This window comes from Engystomops pustulosus, unplaced genomic scaffold (genome assembly GCF_040894005.1).
Source record: "Engystomops pustulosus unplaced genomic scaffold, aEngPut4.maternal MAT_SCAFFOLD_100, whole genome shotgun sequence".
NCBI classification, from domain to species: Eukaryota; Metazoa; Chordata; class Amphibia; order Anura; family Leptodactylidae; genus Engystomops; species Engystomops pustulosus.
The window spans coordinates 206031-217286 of record NW_027284984.1 but is presented as its reverse complement, the minus strand read 5'-3'; the positions used below and the strand labels follow the sequence as shown (position 1 = coordinate 217286).

Below are 11256 nucleotides of genomic sequence, written 5' to 3'. Positions count from 1 at the left end.
GCACTCTCACACTGCTCGCCTTGCCTTCTATCCCCAGGGAGCGACTCCTCTCAGCACTCACTCTGCTCCCCTCCCTTCTGTATCCAGGGACAGTCTCCTCTCAGCACTCTCACACTGCTCTCCCTGCCTTCTATCCCTGGGGACAGTCTCCTGTCAGCACTCTCACACCGCTCCCCCTGCCTTCTATCCCAGGGGACAGTCTCCTCTCAGCACTCACACTGCTCCCCGTGCCTTCCATCCCAGGGACAGTCTTCTCTCAGCACTCTCATACTGCTCCCCCTGTCTTCTATTCCCATGGACAGTCTCCTCTCAGCACTCTCATACCGCTCCCCCTGTCTTCCATCCTTGTTGATAGTCTCCTCTCAGCGCTCTCACACTGCTCCCCCTGCCTTCTATTCCTGAGGACAGTCTCCTCTCAGCACTCTCACACGGCTCCCCCTGCCTTCTATCCCAGGGGACAGTCTCCTCTCAGCACTCTCACACTGCTCCCCCTGCCTTCTATTCCTGGGGACAGTCTCCTCTCAGCACCGTCACACTGCTCCCCCTGCCATCTATCCCTGGGGACAGTCTCCTCTCAGCGCTCTCACACTGCACCCCCTGCCTTCTATTCCTGGGGACAGTCTCCTCTCAGTGCTCTTACACTGCTCCCCCTGCCTTCCATCCCTGGGGACAGTCTCCTCTCAGCACTCTCACACCGCTTCCCCTGTCTTCTATCCCTGAGGACAGTCTCCTCTCAGCACTCACACTGCTCCCCCTGCCTTCTATTCCCATGGACAGTCTACTCTCAGCACTCTCATACTGCTCCCCCTGCCTTCTATTCCTGGGGACACTCTCCTCTCAGCACTCTCACACTGCTCCCCCTGCCTTCCATCCCTGGGGACAGTCTCCTCTCAGCACTCACACTGCTCCCCCTGCCTTCTATTCCCATGGACAGTCTCCTCTCAGCACTCTCATACCGCACCCCCTGTCTTCCATCCCTGGGGACAGTCTCCTCTCAGCGCTCTCACACTGCTCCCACTGCCTTCTATTCCTGGGGACAGTCTCCTCTCAGAACTCTCACACCGCTCCCCCTGCCTTCTATCCCAGGGGACAGTCTCCTCTCAGAACTCTCACACCGCTCCCCCTGCCTTCTATCCCAGGGGACAGTCTCCTCTCAGCGCTCTCACACTGCACCCCCTGCCTTCTATTCCTGGGGACAGTCTCCTCTCAGCACTCTTACACTGCTCCCCCTGCCTTCCATATCTGGGGACAGTCTCCTCTCAGCACTCTTACACTGCTCTTCCTGCCTTCCATATCTGGGGACAGTCTCCTCTCAGCACTCTTACACTGCTCCCCCTGCCTTCCATATCTGGGGACAGTCTCCTCTCAGCACTCACACTGCTCCCCCTGCCTTCTATTCCCATGGACAGTCTCCTCTCAGCGCTCTCACACTGCACCCCCTGCCTTCTATTCCTGGGGACAGTCTCCTCTCAGTGCTCTCACACTGCTCCCCCTGCCTTCCATCCCTGGGGACAGTCTCCTCTCAGCGCTCTCACACTGCACCCCCTGCCTTCTATTCCTGCGGACAGTCTCCTCTCAGTGCTCTCACACTGCTCCCCCTGCCTTCCATCCCTGGGGACAGTCTCCTCTCAGCACTCTCACACCGCTTCCACTGCTTTCTATCCCAGGGGACAGTCTCCTCTCAGCACTCTCATACCGCTCCCCTTGCCTTCCATCCCAGGGACAGTCTCCTCTCAGCACCGTCACACTGCTCCCCCTGCCTTCTATCCCTGGGGACAGTCTCCTCTCAGCACTCTCACACTGCTCGCCCTGCCTTCTATCCCCAGGGAGCGACTCCTCTCAGCACTCTCACACCGCTCCCCCTGCCTTCTATCCCTGGGGACACTCTCCTCTCAGCACTCTCACACCGCTCCCCCTGCCTTCTTTCCCTGGGGACACTCTCCTCTCAGCACTCTCACACTGCTCCCCCTGCCTTCCATATCTGGGGACAGTCTCCTCTCAGCACTCTCACACCGCTCCCCCTGCCTTCTATCCCAGGGGACAGTCTCCTCTCAGCACTCTTACACTGCTCTTCCTGCCTTCCATATCTGGGGACAGTCTCCTCTCAGCACTCTTACACTGCTCCCCCTGCCTTCCATATCTGGGGACAGTCTCCTCTCAGCACTCACACTGCTCCCCCTGCCTTCTATCCCCGGGGACAGTCTCCTCTCTGCACTCTCATAGTGCTCCCCCTGCCTTCTATTCCTGGGGACACTCTCCTCTCAGCACTCTCACACTGCTCCCCCTGCCTTCCATCCCTGGGGACAGTCTCCTCTCAGCACTCACACTGCTCTCCTTGCCTTCTATCTCGGACACAGTGTCCTCTAAGCACTCTTACACTGCTCTCCTTGTCTTCTATCCCCAGGGACAGTCTCCTCTCAGCACTCTCATACCGCTCCCCCTGCCTTCTATTCCCGGGGACAGTCTCCTCTCAGCACTCACACTGCTCCCTCTGCCTTCCATCCCTGGGGACAGTCTCCTCTCAGCACTCTCACACTGCTCCCCCTGTCTTCTATCCATGGGAACAGTCTCCTCTCAGCACTCACACTGCTCCCCCTGCCTTCCATCCCTGGGGACAGTCTCCTCTCAGCACTCTCACACCGCTTCCACTGCTTTCTATCCCAGGGGACAGTCTCCTCTCAGCACTCTCATACCGCTCCCCTTGCCTTCCATCCCAGGGACAGTCTCCTCTCAGCACCGTCACACTGCTCCCCCTGCCTTCTATCCCTGGGGACAGTCTCCTCTCAGCACTCTCACACTGCTCGCCCTGCCTTCTATCCCCAGGGAGCGACTCCTCTCAGCACTCTCACACCGCTCCCCCTGCCTTCTATCCCTGGGGACACTCTCCTCTCAGCACTCTCACACCGCTCCCCCTGCCTTCTATCCCTGGGGACACTCTCCTCTCAGCACTCTCACACTGCTCCCCCTGCCTTCCATATCTGGGGACAGTCTCCTCTCAGCACTCTCACACCGCTCCCCCTGCCTTCTATCCCAGGGGACAGTCTCCTCTCAGCACTCTTACACTGCTCTTCCTGCCTTCCATATCTGGGGACAGTCTCCTCTCAGCACTCTTACACTGCTCTTCCTGCCTTCCATATCTGGGGACAGTCTCCTCTCAGCACTCACACTGCTCCCCCTGCCTTCTATCCCCGGGGACAGTCTCCTCTCTGCACTCTCATAGTGCTCCCCCTGCCTTCTATTCCTGGGGACACTCTCCTCTCAGCACTCTCACACTGCTCCCCCTGCCTTCCATCCCTGGGGACAGTCTCCTCTCAGCACTCACACTGCTCTCCTTGCCTTCTATCTCGGACACAGTGTCCTCTAAGCACTCTTACACTGCTCTCCTTGTCTTCTATCCCCAGGGACAGTCTCCTCTCAGCACTCTCATACCGCTCCCCCTGCCTTCTATTCCCGGGGACAGTCTCCTCTCAGCACTCACACTGCTCCCTCTGCCTTCCATCCCTGGGGACAGTCTCCTCTCAGCACTCTCACACTGCTCCCCCTGTCTTCTATCCATGGGAACAGTCTCCTCTCAGCACTCTGACTCTGCTCCCCCTGCCTTCTATTCCCATGGACAGTCTCCTCTCAGCACTCTCACACTGCTCCCCCTGCCTTCTATCCCCGGGGACAGTCTCCTCTCAGCGCTCTCATACCGCTCCCCCTGCCTTCCATCCCTGGGGACAGTCTCCTCTCAGCACTCTCATACTGCTCCCCCTGTCTTCTATCCCTGAGGACAGTCTCCTCTCAGCACTCTCACACTGCTCTCCTTGTCTTCTATCCCCGGGGACAGTCTCCTCTCAGCACTCTCATACCGCTCCCCCTGCCTTCTATTCCCTGGGGACAGTCTCCTCTCAGCACTCTTACACTGCTCCCTCTGCCTTCCATCCCTGGGGACAGTCTCCTCTCAGCACTCTTACACTGCTCTCCTTGCCTTCCATATATGGGGACAGTCTCCTCTCAGCAATCTCACACTGCTCCCCCTGCATTCCTTCCCTGGGGACAGTCTCCTCTCAGCACTCTCATACCGCTCCCCCTGCCTTCTATTCCCGGGGACAGTCTCCTCTCAGCACTCTTACACTGCTCTCCTTGCCTTCTATCCCAGGGACAGTCTCCTCTCAGTGCTCTCACACTGCTCCCCCTGCCTTCTCTCCCTGGGGACAGTCTCCTCTCAGCACTCTCACACTGCTCGCCCTGCCTTCTATCCCCAGGGAGCGACTCCTCTCAGCACTCACTCTGCTCCCCTCCCTTCTGTATCCCTGGGGACAGTCTCCTCTCAGCACTCTCACACTGCTCCCCCTGCCTTCTATCCCTGGGGACACTCTCCTCTCAGCACTCTCACACTGCTCCCCCTGCCTTCTATCCCTGGGGACACTCTCCTCTCAGCACTCTCACACCGCTCCCCCTGCCTTCTATCCCTGGGGACACTCTCCTCTCAGCACTCTCACACTGCTCCCCCTGCCTTCCATATCTGGGGACAGTCTCCTCTCAGCACTCTCACACCGCTCCCCCTGCCTTCTATCCCAGGGGACAGTCTCCTCTCAGCACTCTCACACTGCTCCCCCTGCCTTCCATCCCAGGGACAGTCTCCTCTCAGCACTCTTACACTGCTCCCCCTGCCTTCCATATCTGGGGACAGTCTCCTCTCAGCACTCACACCGCTCCCCCTGCCTTCTATCCCCGGGGACAGTCTCCTCTCTGCACTCTCATAGTGCTCCCCCTGCCTTCTATTCCCGGGGACAGTCTCCTCTCAGCACTCTCATACTGCTCCCCCTGTCTTCTATCCCTGGGGACAGTCTCCTCTCAGCACTCTCATACTGCTCCCCCTGTCTTCTATCCCTGGGGACAGTCTCCTCTCAGCGCTCTCATACCGCTCCCCCTGCCTTCTATCTTTGAGGACAGTCTCCTCTCAGCACTCTTACACTGCTCTCCTTGTCTTCTATCCCCAGGGACAGTCTCCTCTCAGCACTCTCATACTGCTCCCCCTGTCTTCTATCCCTGGGGACAGTCTCCTCTCAGCACTCTCATACTGCTCCCCCTGTCTTCTATCTTTGAGGACAGTCTCCTCTCAGCACTCTTACACTGCTCTCCTTGTCTTCTATCCCCAGGGACAGTCTCCTCTCAGCACTCTCATACCGCTCCCCCTGCCTTCTATTCCCGGGGACAGTCTCCTCTCAGCACTCTCACACTGCTCCCCCTGTCTTCTATCCATGGGAACAGTCTCCTCTCAGCACTCTGACTCTGCTCCCCCTGCCTTCTATTCCCATGGACAGTCTCCTCTCAGCACTCTCACACTGCTCCCCCTGCCTTCTATCCCCGGGGACAGTCTCCTCTCAGCGCTCTCATACCGCTCCCCCTGCCTTCCATCCCTGGGGACAGTCTCCTCTCAGCACTCTCATACTGCTCCCCCTGTCTTCTATCCCTGAGGACAGTCACCTCTCAGCACTCTCACACTGCTCTCCTTGTCTTCTATCCCCGGGGACAGTCTCCTCTCAGCACTCTCATACCGCTCCCCCTGCCTTCTATTCCCGGGGACAGTCTCCTCTCAGCACTCTCACACTGCTCCCCCTGTCTTCTATCCATGGGAACAGTCTCCTCTCAGCACTCTGACTCTGCTCCCCCTGCCTTCTATCCCCGGGGACAGTCTCCTCTCAGCGCTCTTACACTGCTCCCCCTGCCTTCTATCCCCGGGGACAGTCTCCTCTCAGCACTCTCACACTGCTCCCCCTGCCTTCTATCCCCGGGGACAGTCTCCTCTCAGCGCTCTTACACTGCTCCCTCTGCCTTCCATATCTGGGGACAGTCTCCTCTCAGCAATCTCACACTGCTCCCCCTGCATTCCTTCCCTGGGGACAGTCTCCTCTCAGCACTCTCATACCGCTCCCCCTGCCTTCTATTCCCGGGGACAGTCTCCTCTCAGCACTCTTACACTGCTCCCTCTGCCTTCCATCCCTGGGGACAGTCTCCTCTCAGCACTCTTACACTGCTCTCCTTGCCTTCCATATCTGGGGACAGTCTCCGCTCAGCACTCACACACTGCTCCCCCTGTCTTCTATTCCTGGGGACAGTCTCCTCTCAGCACTCTCACACTGCTCCCCCTGCCTTCTATCCCAGGGACAGTCTCCTCTCAGCGCTCTCACACTGCTCCCCCTGCCTTCTCTCCCTGGGGACAGTCTCCTCTCAGCGCTCTCACACTGCTCCCCCTGCCTTCTATCCCTGCGGACAGTCTCCTCTCAGCACTCTCACAATGCTCCCCCTGCCTTCTATCCCTGGGGACAGTCTCCTCTCAGCCCTCTCACTCTGCTCCCCCTGCCTTCTATTCCCATGGACAGTCTCTTCTCAGCACTCACACTGCTCATCCTGCCTTCCATCACTGGGGACACTCTCCTCTCAGCGTTCACACTGGTCCCCCTGCCTTCTATCCCAGGGACAGTCTCCTCTCAGCACTCTCACTCTGCTCCCCCTGCCTTCTATTCCCAGTCTACGAAACCTCAGTGGTGGATACAGTCTAGGACACCTCAGGGGTTGGATACAGTCTAGGACACCTCAGTGGTGGATACAGTCTAGGACACCTCAGTGGTGGATACAGTCTAGGACACCTCAGGGGTTGGATACAGTCTAGGACACCTCAGTAGTTGGCTACAGTCTAGGACACCTCAGTGGTGGGTTATACAGTCTAGGACACCTCAGTGGTGGGATACAGTCTAGGACACCTCAGTGGTGGGATACAGTCTAGGACACCTCAGTGGTGGGATACAGTCTAGGACACCTCAGTGGTGGATACAGTCTAGGACACCTCAGGGGTTGGATACAGTCTAGGACACCTCAGTAGTTGGCTACAGTCTAGGACACCTCGGTGGTGGATACAGTCTAGGACACCTCAGTAGTTGGCTACGGTCTAGGACACCTCGTTGGTGGGCTACGGTCTAGGACACCTCGGTGGTGGATACAGTCTATGTCACCTGTTTTCGGGAGCTGTGCTGATATCTGGTAAAAAATAATCTAATTATAGTTAGAAAGATAAAAATAAAACTGAATTGTCTTCTCAGAAATGTATGCAGATGGTGCTGAGAAGACATTTGGGGCAGTTAGGTGATTACAGAGACAATAGCTCTCTGCAGATGTCAGAGTATGGAAACATTTCCCAAGGCACAAGGGGATTTGGCACAGACGTCCCTCACATGCACCGCCGCAGCAGCTGGAGAGCGCAGTCACCGAGCTCAGCGCATGGGAAGAGCGTCTTATGTTACAGAATCTGCAAATATCTGCAATGAACATCTCAAGACCTTCACTGAGCTTCATCACACAAGGATACCCCTTTAAGAACACCCCCACCCCCTTCTGGATGCTTCCCCAGTTCTGTGCCCCCTCCTCTGCAGGCTGGTCCTCATTCACCATGGTCCTAATGCCTCCCTCCGAATGTGCCAATAGTGTGACATGTTCCCCTTGTATAAGGAGCCCCCTCCCCCGTCTCCTCCCTGTAGATGCTGATGTCAGTCTCCTCCCCTGGTCCTTCGATTCCTGGATGCAGAGAAGCCTCCACCTTCCTCCGAGATATCAGGTACAGTAGATATTCAGGATGTTATGGATGAGGTAGATCTAGATAGATGGGTGGACATTATGGATGAGGTAGATGTGGGTGGAGGTCCTGGATGTTATGAAGAATGTAGATGGTGGTGGTGCTGGACATTATGGATGGTGTAGGTGGTGGTGCTGGACATTATGGATGGTGTAGGCGGTGGTGCTGGACATTATGGATGGTGTACGTGGTGTTGCTGGACATTATGGATGGTGTACGTGGTGGTGCTGGACATTATGGATGGTGGAGATGTTGGTGCTGGACATTATGGATGGTGTAGATGTGGGTGGAGGTCTTGGATGTTAAGGATGATGTAGATTCTGTTGGACATGATGGATGATGTTGGTAGTGGTGTCGGGCATTATGGACAATGTATGGGTGGAGGTCTCTGATATTATGGAGGATGTAGATGGTGGTGTTGGACATTATATGCCTCTTGATGTGGCATTTATAGGGTGCAGCGCTGATGAATATTGGGTCCAGATTTCTTCCCTGATGATATTAACCCTTCATCCCTGGAGTTCCTATATTCCATCCAGCCATAAGGAATATATAACATAGGACATTGTATGGGACATGTAGGGCAGAGTATGTAGGGCAGAATATAAATGGATACAAATTATTACCCTTCTGCCCCCGCCTGGGGCAGGGGCCATGGTGTCACAGCTTGGACAGAACAGTAACACTCCATTGTGTCACCTCTAATTGTCCTCACTTATATCTTTCATACAAAAGTTATTTGCTGACCCCTGGGCTCCTCCACAAATCCAGTCATGGTCCCAATCCAGACTCGGGTTCTCCACCTACAGCGTAACTTATGGCTGCTGTTTGGATCCTTTAGTTCTGGAACCAGATGTTTCCCTATCTGAACCATTGGCCCACAACTTGTGTTATAACCAGTTGGGAAGACAATCCCATCCTGAGGAGCAAAAGGGACCAATGTTCTGACCTGGTGACCTTCATCTCTCTGATGTTATAGACATCATCTTGTGTGACTTGTAGCTATTTAGCATGTGATTAGTTATGCAGATTCTTCTTATGTAACTTTGGCTTTGAGCGTTGTCTGGATCTTTCTGAGCTCTTGGTCAAATTTAAGCTTGTAAACGCTAAACCTGATCCCAGATGTCTTCTTAATGTTCCCAATGTTGGCCCATACTGGTCGATGACTTATGTACAATTACAGCCTTATCTTCAGCTCTTCCCATAAGTGTGGGATTTTGTTGAGGTCTGAGGACTGTGGGGGCAAATCCAGGACTTTGTATGTGATTAATTTCTTCTCCAATTCCGATGTCTGCTCTGAAAGTCAGAATATTTCTAGTTGCCCAGTCAACCAATCACAGCTCCCCTTTAAAATATTCATGAGCACTGGTAAAATGAAAGCTGAGTTGTAATTGGTTGCCATGGGCAACTAGGAATATTCTGACTTTCCGACAGCTTGATAAATCTGCCCCAATGTCGTCCTTCTCATACCCCTAGTATTAGAGATTAGGAAGTGACTCATCTTGAAGGATCCCCACACTTAGCTCATCATTCAAACCACTATCCATCCTGGTCAAGTATCCAAAGTCATTGCTTATGAAACGAGCCCATATCATCAGCTTCCTCCACCTGACTATTCCGTTAATGTCTCACTCCATGAGCCCCTGTTACCCTTGATTCTTCTTGATCATTTGCATCCATTGTATCCCAGTCCATTTTTATGTTGTAACATCCCCACCGGGGCCTTTTCTTGGGGCCTGTAGGCAGCCGGGGCCCAGAATACCGGAGTGGCTGGGGGTTGCGGCCTAGGCACGCTGTGGTCACGGTGCTTGGTATGGGGACCGGAGGACTGTCCTACAGCCTGGCAGGTCTCCAGCAGGTGGTGTGTGCAAGAAATAAGGAGGGAGAGGCTGATGTACTGGTTCTCCCTGGGGCAACCCCTGAGTGTCTGTAAGATAAGTCCCTGGGTAATGGATGGGAAAGCCCGTGGTGGTTACAGCCATACCCAGGGATCAGATGGAGCCAACGTTGTGCAAAATAACTCACGGTTCTTTACTAGAACACCTGCAGGCAATGAGCCAAAAAGATCTTGGAACAGATGCCGGATTACTGCGGAGATTCCGGATTACTGGAGTGGTCATGGAGAGTGTCCTCAGGGATAGATTCACCAGCCTGGAAGTAGATGCAGGCTGGGATGAAGCTGTGCCCAGATGTGGATGCTGCAGCTTTGTCCTGGGATTAGCTGTATGTCTGTGCTAGTGGTGCACAGACACCGGTCTCTGGCCACTCAGTGTGTTCTAGAAGGTATCAGGTGTGCTCTCGTGGGGGAGCTGGGGCCTAGGAGCTCAGGATGCCTAACAATGACTGTGCTATCCCTAAGGCGAGTTGCGCAGGCTCACCTGCTGGGGGATACAGATAAAGGGCCTCATTCGTAAACACTCTGCCCATGCATTGGCAGGGGTGTTGCAATGTTATTGTTTTATATTAAATATTTAGAAGTTAAAATAATCAGGCTGTGGCAATACAGACAGAACATCACAGGGGGATACAGTGGGGCAGGAAGAAGAGGTAGCAGATGCGAGGCCCCTTGGCCTGGAGCATCGGCACATGGAGAGGAAGGGCAGGTGATTGTTACAGTGGGTTAATAGATGTCAACACTGTCAGGATCAGGGGACCCACTGAACTACCGTGGTACCCGGTTTTCACCAGAGCCCGCCGCAAAGCAGGTTGGACTTACTGCAATGTGGTACCACCAGCTTGCTCCACAGGTACGCCTTTGTCCGTGGTGGCGGCCAAGTCTTGGTACAGAATCGTGAGGCAGAGGTAGAGTCACAGTCAGGAATTTAACTGGGAAAGCGGGGACGTGCACGATGGAGCGAGGAGACTGTCGCTGGAGCGTGGTAAGAGTAGCTGCTGAGCTCCGGGGGCACACGGCTGAGCCACAGGGACACCCCTGACAGTACCTCCTTCGGTCTCCCTCTCTTCTTGGTCTGGAGGAACCTCTACAAAAGACCATGATCAAGGATGTTGTCCTTAGGTTTCCAAAACCTCTTATACGGCCTGAACCCCCTCCAGTCGACAAGAAAGAACCGCTTCCCTTTAACAGACTTCCTATCCAGGACCTCTTTTAATTCATAGATGTCAGAGGAATTGGCCTCAGGAGCAGGAGGTGGTAGCTGCTGGGAGAAGCGGTTCAGGATGACTGGCCTCAGAAGGGAGACGTGGAAGGAGTTTGGGATGCGCATGAAGGGAGGAAGATGGAGCTTATTGACCACAGGGTTGATGCGCTTCAGCACTTCAAATGGACCCAGGGTGCCCAGCCACACGAGAGCAATGTCCCCAAGTTAGTATCCTTTACTGAAGAGCAGGTTGGACATAGGTCTTGCCATGAGGAAGCTTTACTGGAGCGGTAACAACCAGTCGATCGGGAGGAATAACATGCCGAGGAGCCGGTTCTTCCCCAATAACATCAGAGGTACGAGAGTGGGCGTCAGCCTTGGCATTCTTTTCTGCCAGACGGAAGTGGATCAAGAAATTGGAACGGGAAAAGAAGAGTGACCAGCGAGCTTGTAATGGGTTAAAGCACTGAGCAGTCTAGGAGGTTCCTGTGATCTGTATATATGCGGACCTTATAGTGAGCTCCCTCCAGAAGATAGCACCAC

General features: G+C 54.8%; 1 protein-coding gene across 2 annotated transcripts in view; it reads left to right on the top strand.

The window, feature by feature from the left end:
• The first annotated feature begins 7455 nt into the window (after positions 1–7455).
• Positions 7456–11256, top strand: part of RUSC1 (RUN and SH3 domain containing 1) — a 41036-nt gene continuing 37235 nt past the window's right edge. For both annotated transcript variants that reach the window (XM_072131613.1, XM_072131612.1), the window contains exon 1: positions 7456–7597. The gene's annotated coding sequence lies outside the window, so the exon portion shown is untranslated. The remainder of the gene's footprint in view (positions 7598–11256) is intronic.